The 21,295-nt window shown below is 40.3% G+C and overlaps 1 protein-coding gene and 1 long non-coding RNA gene across 4 annotated transcripts in view; one reads left to right on the top strand and one right to left on the bottom strand.

The window, feature by feature from the left end:
* Positions 1–21,295, top strand: part of LOC129839064 (zinc finger protein OZF-like) — a 442,535-nt gene that overhangs the window by 394,711 nt on the left and 26,529 nt on the right. The gene's annotated exons all lie outside the window — the stretch shown is intronic.
* LOC129839101 (uncharacterized) lies at positions 3,649–19,586 on the bottom strand. 3 transcript variants are annotated; one of them, XR_008756978.1, is made up of 5 exons: positions 19,153–19,585; positions 18,999–19,080; positions 16,437–17,445; positions 12,839–15,971; positions 3,649–6,219 (listed from the first exon to the last, which is right to left on the bottom strand). It is a non-coding gene; the product is annotated as an uncharacterized LOC129839101 (long non-coding RNA). The 3 variants fall into 3 exon arrangements; XR_008756977.1 differs by having other exon boundaries at positions 16,437–16,508; positions 16,622–19,080; XR_008756976.1 differs by having other exon boundaries at positions 16,437–19,080; positions 19,153–19,586.

A 21,295-nucleotide genomic window follows, 5' to 3' on the forward strand; every position in this document is an offset into this window, starting at 1 on the left:
AGCGCTGCAAGGCGCAGTTTGCAAGGCAAGGTCAGCCTGACAAGGTAATCACGGACAATGGCCCACAATTCACTGCACAGTTCAAGCGTTTCGCCTCAGAATGGGAGTTTGACCACGTGACCTCCTCTCCAAGACACCCAAAAGCAAATGGCAAGGCAGAATCAGCTGTCAAGATTGCAAAAAACCTGTTAAGCAGGGCCTTGCGCGACAGCAACGACCCATGGAAAGCGATCTTACAGTGGAGGAACACACCCACCGAAAACATGGACAGCAGCCCAGCACAACGCCTTCTGTCCAGACGTCTGAAGACTACTATCCCTGTAGCTAACAAGCTACTTGAGCCCTGCGTCATGGTTGGCGTCACGGACAAACTGCGTCACAGAAAGCAGCTCGCTAAGTGCTTCTACGACCGGACTGCTCGAGACCTACCAGAGCTGGAGGTGGGTGAAACTATAAGGATGAAACCGCTGCCGGGAGACCACACAGGACTTGAGGCTGGGCACATGCCTACAGAGAGTTGCACCACGTTCTTACCTGGTGGATGTTGGTGGCTCCCTCTATCGTCGCAATCGGGTGGATCTGCGCGTAGCAGAGCAGACAAACTAGAACATGCCATACACTCACCTAGATGAGCTGGATCACAGTCCAGGCCTAAGGGTAAGGGGTGCAGAATTGAGACATGAGCCAACTGAAGGTGAAGCTTCTACCCCACCAAACTCTCCAGCTCGTGGCCCTAATCCTACCCCTGTCAGAGCCAATACTTACTCACGGGTGGGTCGGCTGTGCAAGCCACCGGACAGGCTTACTCTGTAAGCAAGAGACTTAACTTGTTGTCTGTTAATTTAAAAAAAAATATATATAATTTAAAAAAGGAAGATGACAGCTGAAGTAAAAAGAAAATGTCATGCTTTTCAATTGTTATGACTTGACTGTTAAGAACTCAATGTTATGCCGTTATGTTTGCACTTTCTATTGAAAAGGATGATGTTACGGAGTCTAGTTGATAGGTAATCGACTAGTTGGACTGTTCCCCAGACTCCAGGCGTAGGGATTTGTACAATGCTTAACAAGGCTATTGAACTTAACATTGGTGTCTGTCTTTATTCCTTAATCCAACTTATCATACAGAAACAACAACTGCTGACAGCTACAGGGACATAAACACAAAAAATGCTGCTTGGAGACAAGTGTCCACGATAGTAGGATTGCCAGGTCAGTTTAGTAGTGAGCTTGTGCTAGATGTGGCTAGTTAGCGTTAGCTAGCTTTCGGCGGGGCTGGTCCCAGCCCAACAGCGCGATCAAGACCACCTTCCTCAACGTTGGTCTCATTGTTGAAAGAGCCTACTCTGCCTATCTTGACTATTTATTATTGCATTTCGCTCCAAAACTGCATTTTGGAGGGAAATTATATTATAGGCTCTCACAATTAATTTGAGGATGTCATCGAATAAATAATATACTTGGCAAATAAAGAAATAAAACATTTAAAGAAATTATGCAATCAAACTATTTTTATGTAATCCCAAATTTTTACTGAATGTGTGCAAAAAAAAAATCTACATTCATATTTTGCTACTTTCTGTCAAGTCCACTCATACAATTTGATGCATACGTTCGATTTATCGAACGTATGCACCACACAGAACGCACTCCAACTGCCTCTGCAACGCAATGCTGCAAGGCAAATGCAGCGTTCCATTGGAAATGAATGTACTTCTGGTGTATCGAAACGCAAAAACACAGTCGGTGTGTTCGAAGCGTAACACTACGATGCAGTACCTTAGATCGCTGTGCCACCCGGGCATAATCTTTTTTTAACCAATTCTGATGGTTGTTAAAAGTGGGATTTTGACATTATTACCGTTATATCAACACACTCGACACTCCCAACTATCAATCTCTCTGGCGCCGTAGACATCAAGTCAGTTGACAATAATGTTGCATACAGCATTCCATGTTTGAAAGGTCATTTTCATTGAAGACAATCAAAGTTAACATTCCATAAAATGTAAATTAAAGGCTGGGTCTCAAATAGTATCCTGTCCCTTTTAATAGCCAGGCAAATACATTTTGGGTCTAAATTAAAGGAGCTACAATTAAAATTGAATTACATTATTTAAATGTCCATAATATCTGCATTAATATTGGAATGATAGTGTTTCACATTATAACTTCACATTTTTAGACTGGCTTCTGTTGTCCAGATGGAAAACCTTCCCTCTCTGCCATCTGTGTCACTAAAAGCCAGTCTGTTCTCTTGTCCAGATGGAAACCCCTCCCTCTCTGCCATGGTGTCACTAAAAGCCGTGGTCAATCTCCTTCTCAACCAAAAATAGCCGACTGCGACAAGCAGCCAATGTAGAAATCTACACTCTTCAATCAATTTCAATTTTTGTGAGAAAACAAGTACTGAATAGTGTAGGGAATCATCGTACCATCTAAATCACTGAAATATATTTTCAATAAAAAAGTTGTTTTTACAGCTGTTTGAAGTTTGTGGATGAGACAAAGTAAAATAGTCTCCACCATGGTCTGTGCTATCCGGGATCCTTCAGACTTCCTACCCCACTGACCTCTCCACCATGGTCTGTGCTATCTGGGATCCTTCAGACGTCCCTACCCCCCCCCCCACTTACCTCTCCATTATGGTCTGTGCTATCCGGGATCCTTCAGACTTCCCTTGATGCAGTTCACCATGTTACAGGGAAGTGTGATGGGGGAGTTTGGAATGCAGACTAGTTGTTGCAGTTCACCATGTTACAGGGAAGTGTGATGGGGGATGGTGTTTACCACTGGTGGAGTGGTAAACACCACCCCCGGCTCTACCAGGGGCTTGAGGTGGTCTCCCACAGCTCTGCTGGTGGAGTGGTAAACACCACCCCCGGCTCTACCAGGGGCTTGAGGTGGTCTCCCACAGCTCTGCTTATGTCATGTTCTGTGGCCTTGCCGTTCCCTTTCTTGACTGTCCCTGTAATACAGAAACACATTTAGTCATATTATATAAAACACTCAAAGTAACGGATATGGAGCATCTACAGCCTCAGTTACACCTGGCACCTAAATGTGACTTGTTTCATCTGATCACTCCAAGCTGCATTAGGTCTGGATGCACAAAAGTCACGATGTGCTGCATTAGGTTTAGATCTGCCAGGATGGGCATTGTGTCCGGAATTTGAGTCTGGCCTCCGAATATGTAAATGTAAAGAGATGGGGTGAATGAGTGAGGAAAAGTACATTTGACACAAATTACCCTCATAATATCAAAGAACAAATGCATATGCCTGAGGGGAAATTAACTTTCATACAGCCAAAAGGGGTGAGACATCACCATCATCATCATATTGCTTATGCATATTCTGAGGCCATAGATGCTCCATATCCATTACTTTGAGTGTTTTATATAATATGACTAAATGTGTTTCTTTCTGTGTTGCAGGGGCAGTCAAGAAATGGAACTGCAAGGCCACAGAACATGACATAAGCAGAGCTGTGGGAGACCACCTCAAGCCACTGGTAGAGCCGGGGGTGGTGTTTACCACTCCACCACGCCTTTAGCAGGCTGGAAAAGTGGGATTGATACTGTTTTTCATACTAAGATGCACCATCAGTCTGTTGATTGGTCAGTCATTGGGTTAATTTGTTTTGCAATATGTTTAAATCAAATCAAGCTTTATTTATACAGCACATTTCAGACATGATCACAGGAAAAAACAATGAAAATTAACAAATATTTACTACACAAAGAGGATAAAAACATAATAACTGACAACTAAACTGAAAGATTAATGAGCATTGAAAGGAAATGCCATTGATTAAAATATTAATAGGATGCAATATCCAACCCAAAATATAACTTGTTTTTTAGGAGGGGTTCTGATAGACACTATGGGGGAGTCCACTGAAAGTTGATTAGTAACAACAACTGGGACCTAAAAGACACCCACCATGAGACCCACTAAATCTGCCCAAGAAGAGGCAAACAAAAGAAAAACCCACAACAAACTTAAAGACAGGAAGCAAACCAAAAAGGTGGAGCAACTAAAGGTGTTGACTCTCCACATCTATCAAGACAACTGGAGCACTGGACCAGACACTCTTAAATAGAACCTGGACCAGCTCAGGTGAAACACCTTCCCACTAAGGAGATGGACAAGCCATCACAGGTGTAACACATACTGACTAACGAGGTGACACCAATCAGTGCGTCCTACGTGCTAACGAGCTAGACGTGCTAAAGTCCAACCTCAAAACATAAATGGAAAAACGAAAGCCTGGAACACCTTTCCCCTTAATAAGACAACAAATATATCCTATATTTTTGTTGGACAAGTTTGCTCACCACCAACAGAAAACAACTTCCATTTCTCATTATAATCAACTACAATGCTTCACCTTCTACAATATAAAAATGATGTCTACTGGCTGTCAACAATTAAAAACAAGAAAAAACACATATTTCTAAATAATAATATACAATCGTATAATTTTTTTCTCCTTTTTCATTCTATAGAATCTTAAAACTCAATAGCTTCTAGAACTCTCCTCTTCCTAAAACTCACCAGCTTCTAGAACTCTCTTCTTCCTAAAACTCACTAGCTTCTAGAACTCTCGTCTTCCTAAAACTCACTCGCTTCTAGAACTCTCGTCCCCTTGGAACGAGCCCAAACAAAACTCATCTCCAATATGGCAAACGTGCAGTCAAAATAAATTGTGATCCATGGCAAGGCAATGGCTAAACGCAAAACTATGACTGCCCACCCCTGAGAAAATCAGCAACAAAGTTGTCCTTAACACGGACATGTCTGATTTCAAGAGGAAACTCCTGCACTATCCGTAGTAACTTTCCACCTCACTGCGGAGTTTCTCTCTCTTTTCAGGGTTCACTAGATAGGCATGTTGTTGGATCGGGGCCCAGTCCCCAATGTCATGCTCTAGTACATTTGGGTTGGCACATCTGAGAATTAACCCTGCTTTTCTAAAAGAAGGGCAACAATGTCAATATAATTATACCCGAAAATTGTCAGTTGATTGCATAAATAATTATGATTACTAAAAGTTACATGAATTGTAAATATGAATGATCAAAACCAAATGGACACCCCTTTGTTAATATGTATTGTCAATAATTAACTTAATGGTAAGGCATGGTATAATAAAATATATATATATATTTTTTTTTTGATTGCATAGTCTTATTTTCAACGTCTTTTCAATTACATTGTGCTAGGTGGGATAGCCTGAATGTCAAAACACAGTTTTAACGTGTCCAAATCAATAACCAATATGCAGAAACAGTTTGGGATAAATTGAAAACCTAAACATAACATGTGCCATTTACACAAACATCTGCCACAATAATCATTTTTCTTGTATTTTTTTTAAACAAGCTCCTTATAAACTGCACAAGCACCAGAAACGCTGTTGTTTTGACAAGTAGCAATAAATCACTGATATCAATTAGAGGGGAAATCAGGTTGTACGTGATGCTGGAATGCATTTAAATGTAGGGGTCGCTAAAGAAAGGGACGCAACACTTAGTTGTCAAAACTAATCGATATCATGCTAAAATAATTTGTGCGACAGGAGGGAGATGAGGTTGCACATCCTGTTAAAACTAACAGCTCAAAAACCACACGGAATCTGGGAATAATGTGTACTTACTAAATCTCATAAATAGTACTCTTTCAATTCAGAGCCTGGATTTTTCCCCTGAGGCTAATATCCATATCATGTTGAAATCAATAGAACAGGGGACAAACGTTTAGTGTTCTACATCGTGACATCATTAAAATACTCCTACTACAATGTTAAAAACATTCTACATTGTGACATCATTTATTTGATATCATGAAACAACTCCTTCATGTATTTTCTGATGTTTAGTCAGAGATCTTTTATCAGATTATCTCTGGTCACAGCTATAAGATTTCTCTCCTGTGTGTATTCTCTGGGGCACTGTCAGTTCTCCAGATCGACCAAAACCCTTCCCACATTGATCACAGCTATAAGGTTTCTCTCCTGTGTGTGTTCTCTGATGAATTTTAATGCCTGATGAGGTGAATCTCTTCCCACAGTCAGAGCAGTAGTGAGTTCTCTTCCCTGTGGGTCTCTGCAGGTGTTTCTTGAGGAGTTCTGATCTGGAGAGACTCTTCTCTGCCTCGTCAGCATCATGAGGTTGTTGAGGCTCCCCAGAGGATCCACGATAGTCCCGTATCTCTCCTGTGTGAACAACAAAGTCAGACAGATGGTTAAAGGCCCACAACAGTGGAAATCCACTGTAAAAGGTGATGCCAACAGCGTAGCCATGATGTTGTACAACAATTGACGTCTGTAATGAATGTTAAAATTATTTGACAATTGTCTTAAAATGAGCAAGAATAGTCATATTTTAGTAGTAACATCGATGATTGTAGGCTTGAAATAAGTTATTCATGTTGTTGAAACTGTAAGCAGTGTGCCAGACGACTTTTGGTCTCCAATATAGGCCCCTTTCTGCGTTTCCTAAAAATGCGGCACGAGGGCGATGCAAATGAAATTTGGTTTTAGAAACTCCTCCCTGCTAATGAGGAAACCGATAGTTATGGATGTAGTACATCTGGTAATGAGGAAACCACTAGTTATGGATGTAGTATATCTGCCAATGAGGAAACCAGTAGTCATGGTTGTAGTATATCTGGTAATGAGGAAACCACTAGTTATGGATGTAGTATATCTGCCAATGAGGAAACCAGTAGTCATGGTTGTAGTATATCTGGTAATGAGGAAACCACTAGTTATGGATGTAGTATATCTGCCTGGAGCAAAAATGGTGAACAAAGATTTTAGTTTTTCACAATGTATTCTGAATGTGAATGGGGGAAAACTCAGGGGAGTAACCTCCATTTACAGGTTGCTTATTAGTCCATTTCACACTACTTTGGATTATAATTGTAAGGCTAGTTTGAATGTCCTGTTTAATATAATGTTTGCTACAGTATTAAGAATTATGTGTAATTATTGAAGAACCGCGTTAATGACAGTATCCATTTGGGTGTTGTCAATAAAGTTAAGACTTTTTGTATTTAACCAGGTAGGCCAGTTGTGAACAAGTTCTCATTTACAACTGTGACCTGGCCAAGATAAAGCAAAGCAGTGCGACAAAAACAACACAGAGTTACACGTGGGATAAACAAACGTACAGTCAATAACACAATAGAAAAATCTATATAGTGTGTGCAAATGGAGTAAGGAGGAAAGGCAATAAATAGGCCATAGTAGCAAAGTAATTAAAATTTAACAAATTAACACTGGAGTGATAGATTTGCAGATGATGTGCAAGTATAAATACTGGTGTGCAAAAGAGCAAAAAAAGTAAATAAAAATATGGGGATGAGGTAGGCAGTTGGATGGGCTATTTACAGATGGGCTGTGTACAGCTGCAGCGATCGGTAAGCTGCTCAGATAGCTGATGCTTAAAGTTAGTGAGGGAGATATATGTCTCCAACTTCAGCGATTTTTGCAATTTGCTCCAGTCATTGGCAGCAGAAAACTGGAAGGAAATGCGGCCAAAGTAGGTGTTGGCTTTGAGGATGACCGGTGAGATATACCTCCTGGAGCGCGTGCTACGGGTGGGTGTTGCTATGGTGACCAGTGAGCTGAGTGAAGGCGGCCTAGCAAAGACTTATAGATGACCTGGAGAAAGTGGGTTTGGAGACTAATATATAGCAAGGGCCAGCTGACGAGAGCATACAGGTCCTAGTGGTGGGTGGTATATGGGGCTTTGGTGACCAAACGGATGGTACTGTGATAGCAAACTGGATGCAGTCTGAATAGAGTGTTGGAGGCTATTTTAAAATAACATCACTGAAGTCAAGGATCGGTAGGATAGTCAGTTTTACGAGGGTATGTTTGGCAGCGTGAGTGACGGAGGCATTGACGCGAAATAGGAAGCAGATTCTAGATTTAATTTTGGATTGGAAATGCTTAATATAAGTCTGGAAGGAGAGTTTACAGTCAAGCCAGACACCTAGGTATTTATAGTTGTCCACATATTCTAAGTTAGAACCGTCCAGAGTAGAGGACTACCGATTATTATTAAAAACTGAGGTTTTGGGATATAAAGAGGGACTATCGAACAAAACTAACATTTATTGAGTAAATGGGAGTCTTGTGAGTGCAACAATATGAAGATCATCAAAGGTAAGTGATTCATTGTATTGCTATTTCAGACTTGTGTAACTCTACTTGGCTGGTAACTGTTTGTAATGATTTGTCTGCTGGGCGCTGTTCTCAGATAATAGCAAGGTATGCTTTCACCGTGAAGCCTATTTAAAATCTGACACCGTGGTTGGATGAACAAGAAGTTCATCTTTAAACCGATGTATAACACTTGTATGTTTTATGAATTTTTATAAGCTGAGCTAAAAAGGTAAAGGCCGCTAGCAGTGGCTAACAATGACTAAATAGCTAGTAGCTAATTAGCTGGTTAGCTTCTGATGGCTAGCTTCTGATGGAGGTTCTAGTTATAAGGTATAAAATATAGCAGATCAGTATCACATTGGGTGAGGCGGGTTGCCGGAAGGTGTATTTAATTTAAACATGGAAAAAGATTGAAATATATTGCAATATATACAAAAAAAGAATAAAAAAACATAATATTTACAACAAACGTGTCTTAATGCTACGCCATCTTGGATTACAAGATGACTGTTAAAAACCATTGGATTTAGCAAACTCTGAAATGATTTAGTATTTCTGTGCCCATGAAAACTGTTTTCCAGCTTAACATAAGGAGCCACTAAATGATACATAGTTCGAGTGCATTTCAGAATACAAAAAAAACTGTCCAACAGCAAGATCCAGTATTTAAGTTGAAGTTCATCATATGACAAGCGTAACGTTATGACTACAACTACTGTTCCCTGAAGGAGGGAAACTAGGTACAACATAGTATTAAATCCACGCCTCGCTGGAAGCACCACCGTCCACAGGTGATGAGAGTGAGGCTTGATTGATTTTGATTTTGAATCACACTTTTTTCTCACCTCAAACAGCAAGTAAACAAAGTCTAATCAAAATCAATTGCAAATGAGAATAACTCCTCAAAGTATTTGTAAAATATTTCCAGCTCTCGCCCTTTCGATAACCACTCGGCACAAAAGGGAAAAATGTAATGCCTACAGCTGTGGAAATGTCATAAATGTCATAAATGCCCACATCCAGTGGAAATGTCATAAAATACCTGATTACTTCTTATCCCTTTTACAAATAGCCTACAGCTGTGTCGGTCGAGAACTCACAGGCACAGGAAACTGAGGGCCCAGAATATTTTATACAATGTTTCAAGTTCGTTATAGACAGGCCATGTGATTTATAGGACAGTTATTTGCAATGTTTTTATTTGTTGGCTTTAGGTAGGCTATTTTTTACATAGGTGGCAATGGCAATAAAAGTTACTTTTAGATTTGTATCATTTTCATTTAGATTTAGATAGAATGTAGATTAATCACAGACAATGATTGAGATACTATTATAAATTAAATTAAACTGTTCCAGTCAAATGTGAATATGAAAATCATAACTGGCACCAGATCAGTATAAATGGTAAGATACATTTGCACTCCAAATGTAGGTTGCCGACTGCTTGTGTAGCCGATTACCAGCAACGTCAGAATTTATGAAGGACAGCAGGAGGAGGTGGATCAGGAAGAGTTTTTTCTCTTCTGGTTGGGCTGTATTGATGTAATGGCATAAAGAAAATGCTGAATATTATACAATGACTTATCAACAGCTCTAATAATTTGACGACAGGAAATCTACACTGTTAATTCTATAATATACTATATAGCCTAGAAACCTTGTTAAACTATCATTATGACTAGAGGTCGACCGATTAATCGGGGCCGATTTCAAGTTTTCATAACAATCGGAAATCGGTATTTTTGGGCGCCGATTTGTCGATTTTTTTATTTTTATTATTATTTCTTTTTTCTCACCTTTATTTAATCTTTATTTAACTAGGCAAGTCAGTTAAGAACACATTCGAGGCAGAACGACTTTTAACCTTGTCAGCTCGGGGGATCCAATCTTGCAACCTTGCAGTTAACTAGTCCAATGCTCTAACACCTGATTACATTGCACTCCACGAGGAGCCTGCCTGTTACGCAAATGCAATAAGCTAAGGTAAGTTGCAAGCTAGCATTAAACTTATCTTATAAAAAACAATCAATCAATGACTGTCATTGCTCCAATGTGTACTTAACCATAAACATCAATGCCTTTCTTAAAATCAATACACAAGTATATATTTTAAACCTGCATATTTAGCTAAAAAAACATCCAGGTTAGCAGGCAATATTAACCAGGTGAAATTGTGTCATTTCTCTTGCGTTCATTGCACGCAGCGTCAGGGTATATGCAACAGTCTGGCTCTTTTCGAACTAATTATGACATAACATTGAAGGTTGTGCAATGTAACAGGAATAGTTAGAGTCATGGATGCCACCCGTTAAATAAAATACGGAACGGAATAAACGTTTTCTTTTCGAGGTGATAGTTTCCAGATTAGCCAAAGGTATATGGTTTAGAGAGAAATAGTCGACGCGTTATAATTCCTGTAATAACTTGCGGCTGAATTTGAAAGGGGTTCCTTCGTTATTTTACCGTTCATGTCTTCCATAGAGAATGTCTTGATCTACTTCAAATAAGGTCTGTGTTTCGTGCAGGCTTAAACCGCCTCAGCATTTTGATACCCGTGTAAATCTCACTAGGATAAGGTAACGTGTCAACATATTTTCATAAATCCACTCTACAATTTTTTTTATCTTTGCTTATATTTAGCCAATATTGATTAGAGTTACCTTGTCCTATGGATATCTACAGTTATAAAATTGGCGGTGTAAGCCTACACGAAACACAGACCTTATTTTAAGTGAATCTAAAAATATCCTATGGAATAAATGAAGGAACCGCTTTTCAGATTTTGCTAGGTGTCATGGGAATTATGACTCGCACTTTGGTCGTCAATTCTTACCATGCCCATTATTAAAATAGGATTTCCTGCATATAGAAATTAAAGTTTTGGTTTTCAACATTCATCACAGGTAACTTACTCTATTTTTAATCAAACAGTTGAGAGTATTTGTCTCCTAAGCAGACTCTTCAGTATCATTGTCACTTCAAAGCTGTGTGCGTGTGTGTATTTATGTATTATATTAAGTTAAAATAAAAGTGTTCATGGTTCATTCAGTATTGTTGCAATTGTCATTATTACAAAAATGTGTGTGTGTGTATGATATCTATGTATATATATAAATAATTAAATCGTAATCGGTCGACCTCTAATTATGACATCATGGATAAATTCTAGAATATACTATATATCCTAGAAACCTTGTTAAACTATCATTATGACATCATGGATGAATTCTAGAATATAATATATAGCCTAGAAACCCGGTTAAACTATCATTATGACATCATGGATGAATTCTAGAATATACTATATATCCTAGAAACCTGGTTAAACTATCATTATGACCTCATGGATGAATTCTAGAATATACTATATAGCCTCGAAATCTGGTTAAACTATAATTTCAACCTCATGGATGGCCAGTTCTTGTATTCATAGTGTAGTGAATTCAGGGGGTTGCCCTGAGCTGAACTCAAACCTGTGTCCAGTGACTCTCAAGTTAACACCTTAAAACTGTTACACCAAGATGTCTGAACTTCTTGACAAGGTCGCTAGGTGTTGGATTACAGTTGATACAATAGCTTTCTCTATGAATTTGAGAGTGGTTACAATTTCTCCAGCCCCCATCCCTCAGCTGTTTACCAAACCAAGTCTCTGGGCAGCCATTTTGTTGCTGTTTAAATACTAAGTTGTCCCTTTAAAAAAGCCACACAACAATCAACCAACCAATAACAAAGCTGTAATTCCACCACTGTTTTGCTAATAAGATGATGGATGGGGCTGGGGAAATGTAACTACTTTCAAATTCATAGACAGACCTATGGATGCAAGGACTGACCATCCATGATATCAACATTAGTTTTAAATATGTTTTGAGGCTATACAGTGTTGATTTACATTGTTTCCAAACATTGGAGTAAAAAATCTTACTCTGGGTTCTGATGGGGTACAACAGTTGAACTAAGCTCATTAGGCATGTGTTATGTTCTTCCAGAATCAATGGCTAAAAATAAATAATTTAAAAATCAAAATATGGATGTGGTAATTGCAGATTTCCTCTTTAACACCACACATCCTTCCAGTTCTCTGCTGCCAGTGACTGGAACGAATTTCAAAAATCGCTGAAGCTGGAGACTTATATTACCCTCACAAACGTTAAACATCAGCTATCTGAGCAGCTAACCGATTGCTCCAGCTGTACATGTACTTTTCTGCTCTTTTGCACACCAGTATCTCTACTTGCACATCATCACCTGCTCATTTATCACTCCAGTGTTAATCTGCTAAATTGTAATTCTTCGCTACTATGGACTATTCATTGCCTACCTCCTCATGCCTTTTGCACACACTATATATAGACTTTCTTTTTTTCTACTGTGTCATTGACTTGTTTATTGTGTTATTGGCTTGTTTATTCCATGTGTAACTCTGTGTTGTTGTCTGTGTCACACTGCTTTGCTTTATCTTGGCCAGGTCGCAGTTGTAAATGAGAACTTGTTCTCAACTGGCCTACCTGGTTAAACAATCATTATGACATCATGGTCACCTGGTTAAACTATCATTACGACATCATAGCCAGCTGGTTAAATAAAGGTGAAATAAAAAAATAAAACATCAGTTCAACAACTGCAGAGTTTGTGTCTCTGTTTTTAAGGTAGTACTTACTTGTGTTAACCAGGGCCCGTTCATCGTTAGAACCAATGGATGCCTTAAAATGCGTTTGGGAAACCGAGCCCAGAAATCCAGTTTCCTCCTCTTCTTCCATCTCATTTTTCAATGTGAAAGTCATCTCCCCCTCCCCCTCTTTCACTCCAAAAACTGCATCCTCTTTCTCTTCTTTAACTGTAACATCCTCTTCCAATCTGAACGCCTCTTCCTCTTCTTTCACTGTAACCTATTTCTCTTCTTCTTTCACTGTAACAGCCTCACCCTCTACTTCTTGTTTTACTGTGATATCATTCTATTCCTTCTCCTCTTTGACGAGAGCTTCTATCTCCGTCCAGCAGACCTCCTATTCATTAACAAGAGTAGCTTAGTGACCTCATGGTTGGAGATGTTAGCTAGCTAGGCTAATGTTAACTTAACCAGCCCGCTAGATGAATAATAAAAACAATACCGTAAATATGAAATGAAAACGGATAACTAGGCGACAGAAGTGGTTTGAAAATACAGTGGCAACTATACACTAAAGCGTCTAAAGAGCTTTATTGGTTCGTTTATTTTGTCTAGGAAGCTACAGAGGTGGCTGTCTGTTGCTGCTGTTGAAAGAAGCGACCCGTCCACTAGATTATACGTCACAGTAGCAGAATTGCCTTAAAGTCGCAGACCTTTTCTGCTGACTGGAGTGGGCAACGCAGTTAAGTAAAATGTAAATGTAATTTTCAGACAAAGAATTAAAGGGTAGGAATCAGGGACGTCACTAGAACTAAAATATTAATTAGCCCCCCCTAAATAAATCAATATCAGTCAATATATTTTTTCTGTGATTTCTTATTTCGTCAACCTTTCCATCGCATCTTAAACTTCTTACGGGGGCGGCACTAGGACCGGGGGAGGCTGCTGCTGCGCTAGTGACTGTTAGACTTTCTTCAGCAAAGATGGCGGACAGAAATACTAGGAGAGAGGAGAAACCCTACACAGAACTGAACTGCATCAAAGATTGCGGACAGAAATACTAGGGGTAACCCTACACAGAACTGAACTGGATCAAAGATGGCTGACAGAAATACTAGGAGAGAGGGGTAACCCTACACAGAACTGAAGTGGATCAAAGATGGCGGACAGAAATACTAGGAGAGAGGGGTAGCCCTACACAGAATTTAACTGGATTAAAGATGGCGTACAGAAATACTAGAATGGAAGCAAATGTAAGGGATAATAACGTCATAATGAATCATGCAAAAACATGTACAGTTGACAGGAATGTTAGTTAATGTAGAAACAAACGATTCTACATTTTTTTTATCAAAGTTTATTTTTGAAAATCGCGATTTAGCCAGCTAGCTGACTAGCTAACATTAGCCAGCTAGCTGACTAGCTTTATGGGTGTTGTGACATGAGTATGAAATTGTAATTCTGGTTGTTTTAGGGAATCCTGAAACAACCAGCAAACCAGGCTGTCGTTTTGCTGCAAATTGAATGGACAATTTTGTAAGCTTTCCTTGCTGATATTTGCCATGCAGATAGATGAAATCGCGTAGCTAGCTGTGTTCTTGCTTCTTGTGCAGTGGATGATTAAAATCCCTGTATGCCCATGGATGTGTAGCTAGCTATCTAGCCGATCTGTGTATGGACCCAAACGTTTGCTATACATATTAGTTCTGTTAGGATTTATGTTTTATGCATAATAGCCTGTTAGCATATTGGTTGAAGAGGAATATTGTTTTGTTACACACATGTACGCACACCCCCCTCTGTATAGTGTGTGTAGGTGTAAGGACTGACCAACACAGGCCATAAAAGTTGTGGACAGTCTGGAGAGGGGAAGGGTGCAGCTCTCTAGACCAACCAAGAGGTTAGAATACTGGACAATACCATATTAGGAACTGTTTAGTGTAGAATCGACAGACCCAAGACGGAGCTAATCTACCCAGCAACCAGAGGTGGACAAAGGAACGCACCAAGGGGCCAGCAAAGGGGGGCAGAGTCTAAACCAGGCCCAGCCTCTAATGTGATAGGCCAACAGACGCGTTGAAACGACGTCATCACGGTATAAGAACAGCTGTTTACGTACTTCTTGCCAGTTCCCTGTTCATCCTGCGCGGTGAAACAGCGAACCCGTATATACGAAAATTGCATTTGCCATTCATTGTTTGCGGTAATTAAACATAATTAAAGAAAGTTAGCAGACCATGCATTTTATTTATCCTGACACCGGATGTGTTACACGCAGCGTTCACAGTTCAGAACCTAGCTATGAACCTCATCTATCATAGCCAGTTGTATCAACTTCAAAACCGCCTGAATGACATTAATGAAGCCTATGGATTGAGTAGAATATAATATCATGTTGTACCAAGGATGCAAGTGGTATATACATGTAGTTATTACCATGCATGAGATCACCGCATTGTAGCCTGTACATTTAATATATTCACTGATCATGTACTCTACCTTGGCAAATAAATGTGCAGTTTAAGTATGAATGTCTTTGAGATTATTTTTCAGGAGATTCAAATTCCAGTCTTTAAATGACGCTGTGTCTGCATGTATGTATTACAATTATACACGTCAACAGTGTTTACCAATCTTGGTCCTGGGACATCAATGGTTACACATTGTAACTAATAGACTAGAAACAGGATTTAACTAGTTAATTCATATATACAGAAATAGAATTTAAAAAACTACACTACACTTCCTATGCATCATGTAAATACTCCAACACTGGTTCATCTCAACATCTAATGCCCTTCATCTGCATTGATCTGATAAACACAGGATAGGTGGAGTATTTCATCACATTACACTTCATTTCAACCAGTAGAGAATGTGAAACGCTTTATTGAAAAGCTCATTATCCAAGTGTAATATATACAAGTTCAATTCTGTATTTCAATGCACATCTGTTGTGCATTATAAAAACAGAGGAAGAAAGAGGAGGTGGAGAGAGAGGTGTAAAAGACAGAAAGGGAAAGAGGTAAGCACATGATTAATGAATCACAGTGCTACCTAAATATTCTCTCAGTTCATCACAATTACATAACCTTTGGGCCGACTAGAGACACTGTTATCTTAAAAGCAGGTGAGGTGGCGATGATGGGACTGTGGGTTGGCATCCTCTCACATCAAAACATGTCTGCAGACGAGAGACAGATGGAGAGAGAGAGCATGTTTAAGCCTTGTGTTTTTAGTTTTTATTCTAACATTGTTAGTCATCAATCAGGAGGTGAAATGCAAAACTGACCTTGGATCATTAACTCTGGGACTACTGCATCTATCTGTATTTCAATATAAAGCATCTCTTTAATAATACTTCCTGTATAATATAAACTGACCTGGGATCATTAACTCTGGGACTACTACATCTATCTGTATTTCAATGTAAAGCATCTCTTTAATAATAATTCCTGTTTACATTTACATTTAAGTCATTTAGCAGACGCTCTTATCCAGAGCGACTTACAAATTGGAAAGTTCATACATATTCATCCTGGTCCCCCCGTGGGGAATGAACCCACAACCCTGGCGTTGCAAGCGCCATGCTCTACCAACTGAGCCACACGGGACGTTGACCTGTTGACCTGACCAAGTGACCTCTCACCTCTGATCATGCTGTGCCCTCTATGTAGCCAGTTCAGATGCAGGAGGGGTTCACCGACACAGCTTATATAACCTAGAGGATTTAGGGAGAAGGGGAGAGAGGGATGAAGTGAAGGAGAGAGACTTATTGAGAAAATAAGGTTGTTAAAGTGACAGTGTTAAACAGGAATCTGTGTGTGGCCTCACCTGGTGTCCACACCACACTAAGTGGCTGCAGAGTACTTTATGCTGAAAAACATGAACGGACACACAAAGACAAACAATATAGCGTAGTCATAGAAATAATGAAGTGTCTTAATATTCTCCATGGTTGGCCCTCTTGCCTATTCTTTGAAGGTGGAAGGAGCCACAGTTATACACCTGAACCTGCTTACGGCACAACACAATCCATCAATCAGATTGATACATGAGTGTGTAGGTGTGGGTTATAGGGTGTCTAATTGCTCTACATTTCTTCAATATGGGTGATTTAAAATAGCCTGTTTTGTTTTTGCACAGACATCACACCCTTACCTAAACAGCACCCTCACCTGAGAAGTATAAATCAAAGGGAGAGAAACTATGAATTGAATAACTGCAGTTGACATAGCTAAGTAAATGGAAGAATACTCCTATTGCAATGTGAATGGCTCTTAAAAGAGCCTTTGGTTGTGCATAGTGTAGTCTATGGTGTTGCCAGGGAACAGCACCCTCTTTGAAGAAGTAGGGGTTGAAGATCTCCTGCACACGGATTGCCTCTCTTGCTGCGTTGTTGGACCCCATCCTTGAAACATCCTGCAGAGCAGCAGACTTCTCCTCTGGGACACGGCGGCAATCTGCAGATCCCCTCCTGGTCCTCGTGTCCATCCTCATGAAGTTACGCAGGACACAGGTAGCCTTCACACACCTGAATTCCGCCAGAAGGCAGTTCCAGATGACCCTGGTGACCCAACCTTGCAGTGCCCTACACGGTAACTGTAGGCAATCGCTTTGAAGGAATCTCCAGTTACAGGGTACGCTTTATCTGTCATCTTCAGAAAAGTTTGATTATTTTAAGCACAAAGTCATACACAGTGTTTTGTTCATGAATAATGTTGTATATTTAGAGGTTACTTATAAGTATAAGTGGATGGTATTGTTAAGATACACTTGTAATTGTACTTTTTAGGATGATATCAACATTCTGAATTCAACATGTGGTTAAAAGCTAGCTAAGGTATTAGCAGGCTATTGTATGTGTGAACGATGGCTAGTTCCTCAAATGATCCTACTCCGCTAGCCAGCACCTCTCCTAAACAGGTGCTCACCGGACGTGCTGCCTGTCCCAGACCTGCTGTTTCCAACTCTCTAGAGACAGCAGGCGCGGTAGAGATACTCTCAATGATCGGCTAAGAAAAGCCAACTGACATTTACTTCTGAGGTGCTGACCTGTTGCACCCTCAACAACCACTGTGATTATTATTATTTGACCATGCTGGTAATTTTTGAAAATTTGAACATCTTGGCCATGTTCTGTTATAATCTCCACCCGGCACAGCCAGAAGAGGACTGGCCACCCCTCACAGCCTGGTTCCTCTCTAGGTTTCTTCCTAGGTTTTGGCCTTTCCAGGGAGTTTTTCCTAGCCACCGTGCTTCTACACCTGCATTGCTTTCTCTCCTAAACAGGTGTTCTACTCTGCTAGCCAGCACCTCTCCTAAACAGGTGTTCTACTCTGCTAGCCAGCACCTCTCCTAAACAGGTGTTCTACTCTGCTAGCCAGCACCTCTCCTAAACAGGTGTTCTACTCTGCTAGCCAGCACCTCTCCTAAACAGGTGTTCTACTCTGCCAGCCAGCACCTCTCCTAAACAGGTGTTCTACTCTGCCAGCCAGCACCTCTCCTAAACAGGTGTTCTACTCTGCCAGCCAGCACCTCTCCTAAACAGGTGTTCTACTCCGCTAGCCAGCACCTCTCCTAAACAGGTGTTCTACTCCGCTAGCCAGCACCTCTCCTAAACAGGTGTTCTACTCCGCTAGCCAGCACCTCTCCTAAACAGGTGTTCTACTCCGCTAGCCAGCACCTCTCCTAAACAGGTGTTCTACTCCGCTAGCCAGCACCTCTCCTAAACAGGTGTTCTACTCCGCTAGCCAGCACCTCTCCTAAACAGGTGTTCTACTCCGCTAGCCAGCACCTCTCCTAAACAGGTGTTCTACTCCGCTAGCCAGCACCTCTCCTAAACAGGTGTTCTACTCCGCTAGCCAGCACCTCTCCTAAACAGGTGTTCTACTCCGCTAGCCAGCACCTCTCCTAAACAGGTGTTCTACTCCGCTAGCCAGCACCTCTCCTAAACAGGTGTTCTACTCCGCTAGCCAGCACCTCTCCTAAACAGGTGTTCTACTCCGCTAGCCAGCACCTCTCCTAAACAGGTGTTCTACTCCGCTAGCCAGCACCTCTCCTAAACAGGTGTTCTACTCCGCTAGCCAGCACCTCTCCTAAACAGGTGTTCTACTCCGCTAGCCAGCATCTCTCCTAAACAGGCGTTTCTTTCGCCTCTAGACTGGATGCATTGATCCATTGTTAACGTTCTGTTTAAGACTGTACTTACTGGTGTTAATCAGATCTTCAGTCTCCTCTTCTTCCTCCTCCTTCAATCCAAAAACTGGAACGAACAAAAACTTCAGCCATTCCTACAGAACAACATTAAAGTGTTAAACCCCTTTACTGCATATTGGTTCAAGGACTGCAGAGACGGAACTTACTGGTTAAACAGATCTCCAACTCCTTCAATCCAAAAACTGCAACATCCTCCTCGTCCTCTTTCACTCCGAACGTATCTTCTCTTCTTTCACAACAACGTTCAACCAAAGAGCTTCTTTCTCTGTCCAGCAGACCTCTTCTTCAGCAGGAGGAGAGTAGCTTAGTGAGCTCATGGTCGGGGATGTTAGCTAGCTAATTAGCATTAGCTTATGGCTAGTCTAAATTAGATGACTAACAACGTAAATATTACATTAAATGGGGTAACTAGTAGATACGACAGAAGTGTGTTCATAACACAGTGGCAAATAGACACTGAAACGGTCTGAAGGGCTTCAATGTTTCTGCGATGTTGTCTAGCACGCTAACAAGGTGTTATACTAACTGTTGTTGTTCTCGAAGAAGCGTTCCCTCCACTAGATTATACGTCACACCAACAGCATAACCTTAAAGTCGCAGACCGCCATCTGTTGACTGGAGTGGGTAACGCAGTTGAGTAAAATTTATATTTTATCTTCAGACAACAAGTAAAAGTGTAGGGAGCATTAGTTTTTACTCACCAGTGTAACAATACAGTCTGGTTAATGCCTTAGTAAGCTAGTTGTAGTCACGATATGGTTACCTATAAGTACAAACAGTTATCTTTTTGCGCAATTACATATTATTAATTTATTTCGGGAAATCTTCTAAACTACCCACAATGCACTATTTCCCAAGGTCATATGGATGGATCTACTCTGTGCTACTGAGTTTGTATGCCAGTGTAACGGTGTAATGAAGCTACATGTTTTAAATATATTTAACCTTTATTTAACTAGGCAAGTCAGTTATTAAAAACGAATTCTTATTTACATTGACGGCCTACCCCGGCCAAACCCCAAGCCAGACGATGCTGGGCCAATTGTGTGCTGCCCTATGGGACTCCCAATCACGGCCTGTTATGATACAGCCTGGATTTGAACCAGGGTCTGTAGTGACGCCTCTAGCACTGAGATGCCATACATTAGACCGCTGCGCTGCTCGTGGGTTTACATTACACTCAGTGTAATACACTCAGTGATAAAGGTATGGGATTCTGGGTAATCCATAGCAGGTTTTTTGAGAATTTGAAAAATGAGTGGTCCTGGGATAGAAATGTATAAAGTTGACATTTCATAATAAAATCCACGTTTTAAATCATACATTAGCAATTTATGTTTTATGAACTACTGTTGTTGGTTTGGTGTCAAGTAAGCCTCTCTTTATATGTTATTTGCCAAATCTCAGTTTTCCATGTGGGTTTTATGCTAAAGTTCCCTCTTTCAAGTTGGTATCTAACTGAAAAATGCATCTTCTTTAGGAGTGCTATTTTTACCCTGTCGACTACTGATCATTCATCCACACTGTGTGTCTCATCAATGCAGGTCATTTATGACAAATGTATAAAGTATAGGTTTTATAAACTCATGAACACCAGCCAGTTTATCAGCCCGGTTTTGTTAGTTTAGGTGTATTATACTTCTTCGCCACCAGAGGGGCATTGAGTAAATCTTCAGGTTAATTTGATATATTTTGATAGTAAAATGGATGACAATTTATTCTGATGTAGTGAATATGAGACACATGGAAAGAATGTATTTATTTATTATAGTAAATTATGAATTAGTAGGAATTGTTAAATCCACTATATGATCACAATGACTTTGATAGACATTTGAATAGTTTTTTTGTTAGTATATTATAGGGCAGATTTATGTAGAATTGCTGTGGGAGTGCTATTTATATCCCGTCACTACTGATCATTCATCCATACTGTGTGTGTCCCATCATTGCAGCTTTGGAAATAAATGAACTATCCATCCATTGCTCCTTCCTGTGTTGACTCACTGACTTGAGAGACCAGGAAGGTTACACTAGCTCGATAGGTTGATATCTAGCTCAAGCTTCACCTCATGCTTTTCATCAACTGTGTGATTGTGTTATCTAGTGGGAACCCGTTAGCACGGTAGGCTCTGGTGCCTTCTTGCGGTGGGCTCAAGACAACAGAGGAAATCATCCTGCTTGCTCCTTTTAAAAATGTTGTTTTGTCAACTTTTCAATATGGATTTTATGTTTGATACCGGAGGTATCATTGAATTGAATCATTGCATTGAAAGCAGTAAACTTTTT

This window comes from Salvelinus fontinalis, chromosome 40 (genome assembly GCF_029448725.1).
Source record: "Salvelinus fontinalis isolate EN_2023a chromosome 40, ASM2944872v1, whole genome shotgun sequence".
Taxonomy (NCBI): domain Eukaryota; kingdom Metazoa; phylum Chordata; class Actinopteri; order Salmoniformes; family Salmonidae; genus Salvelinus; species Salvelinus fontinalis.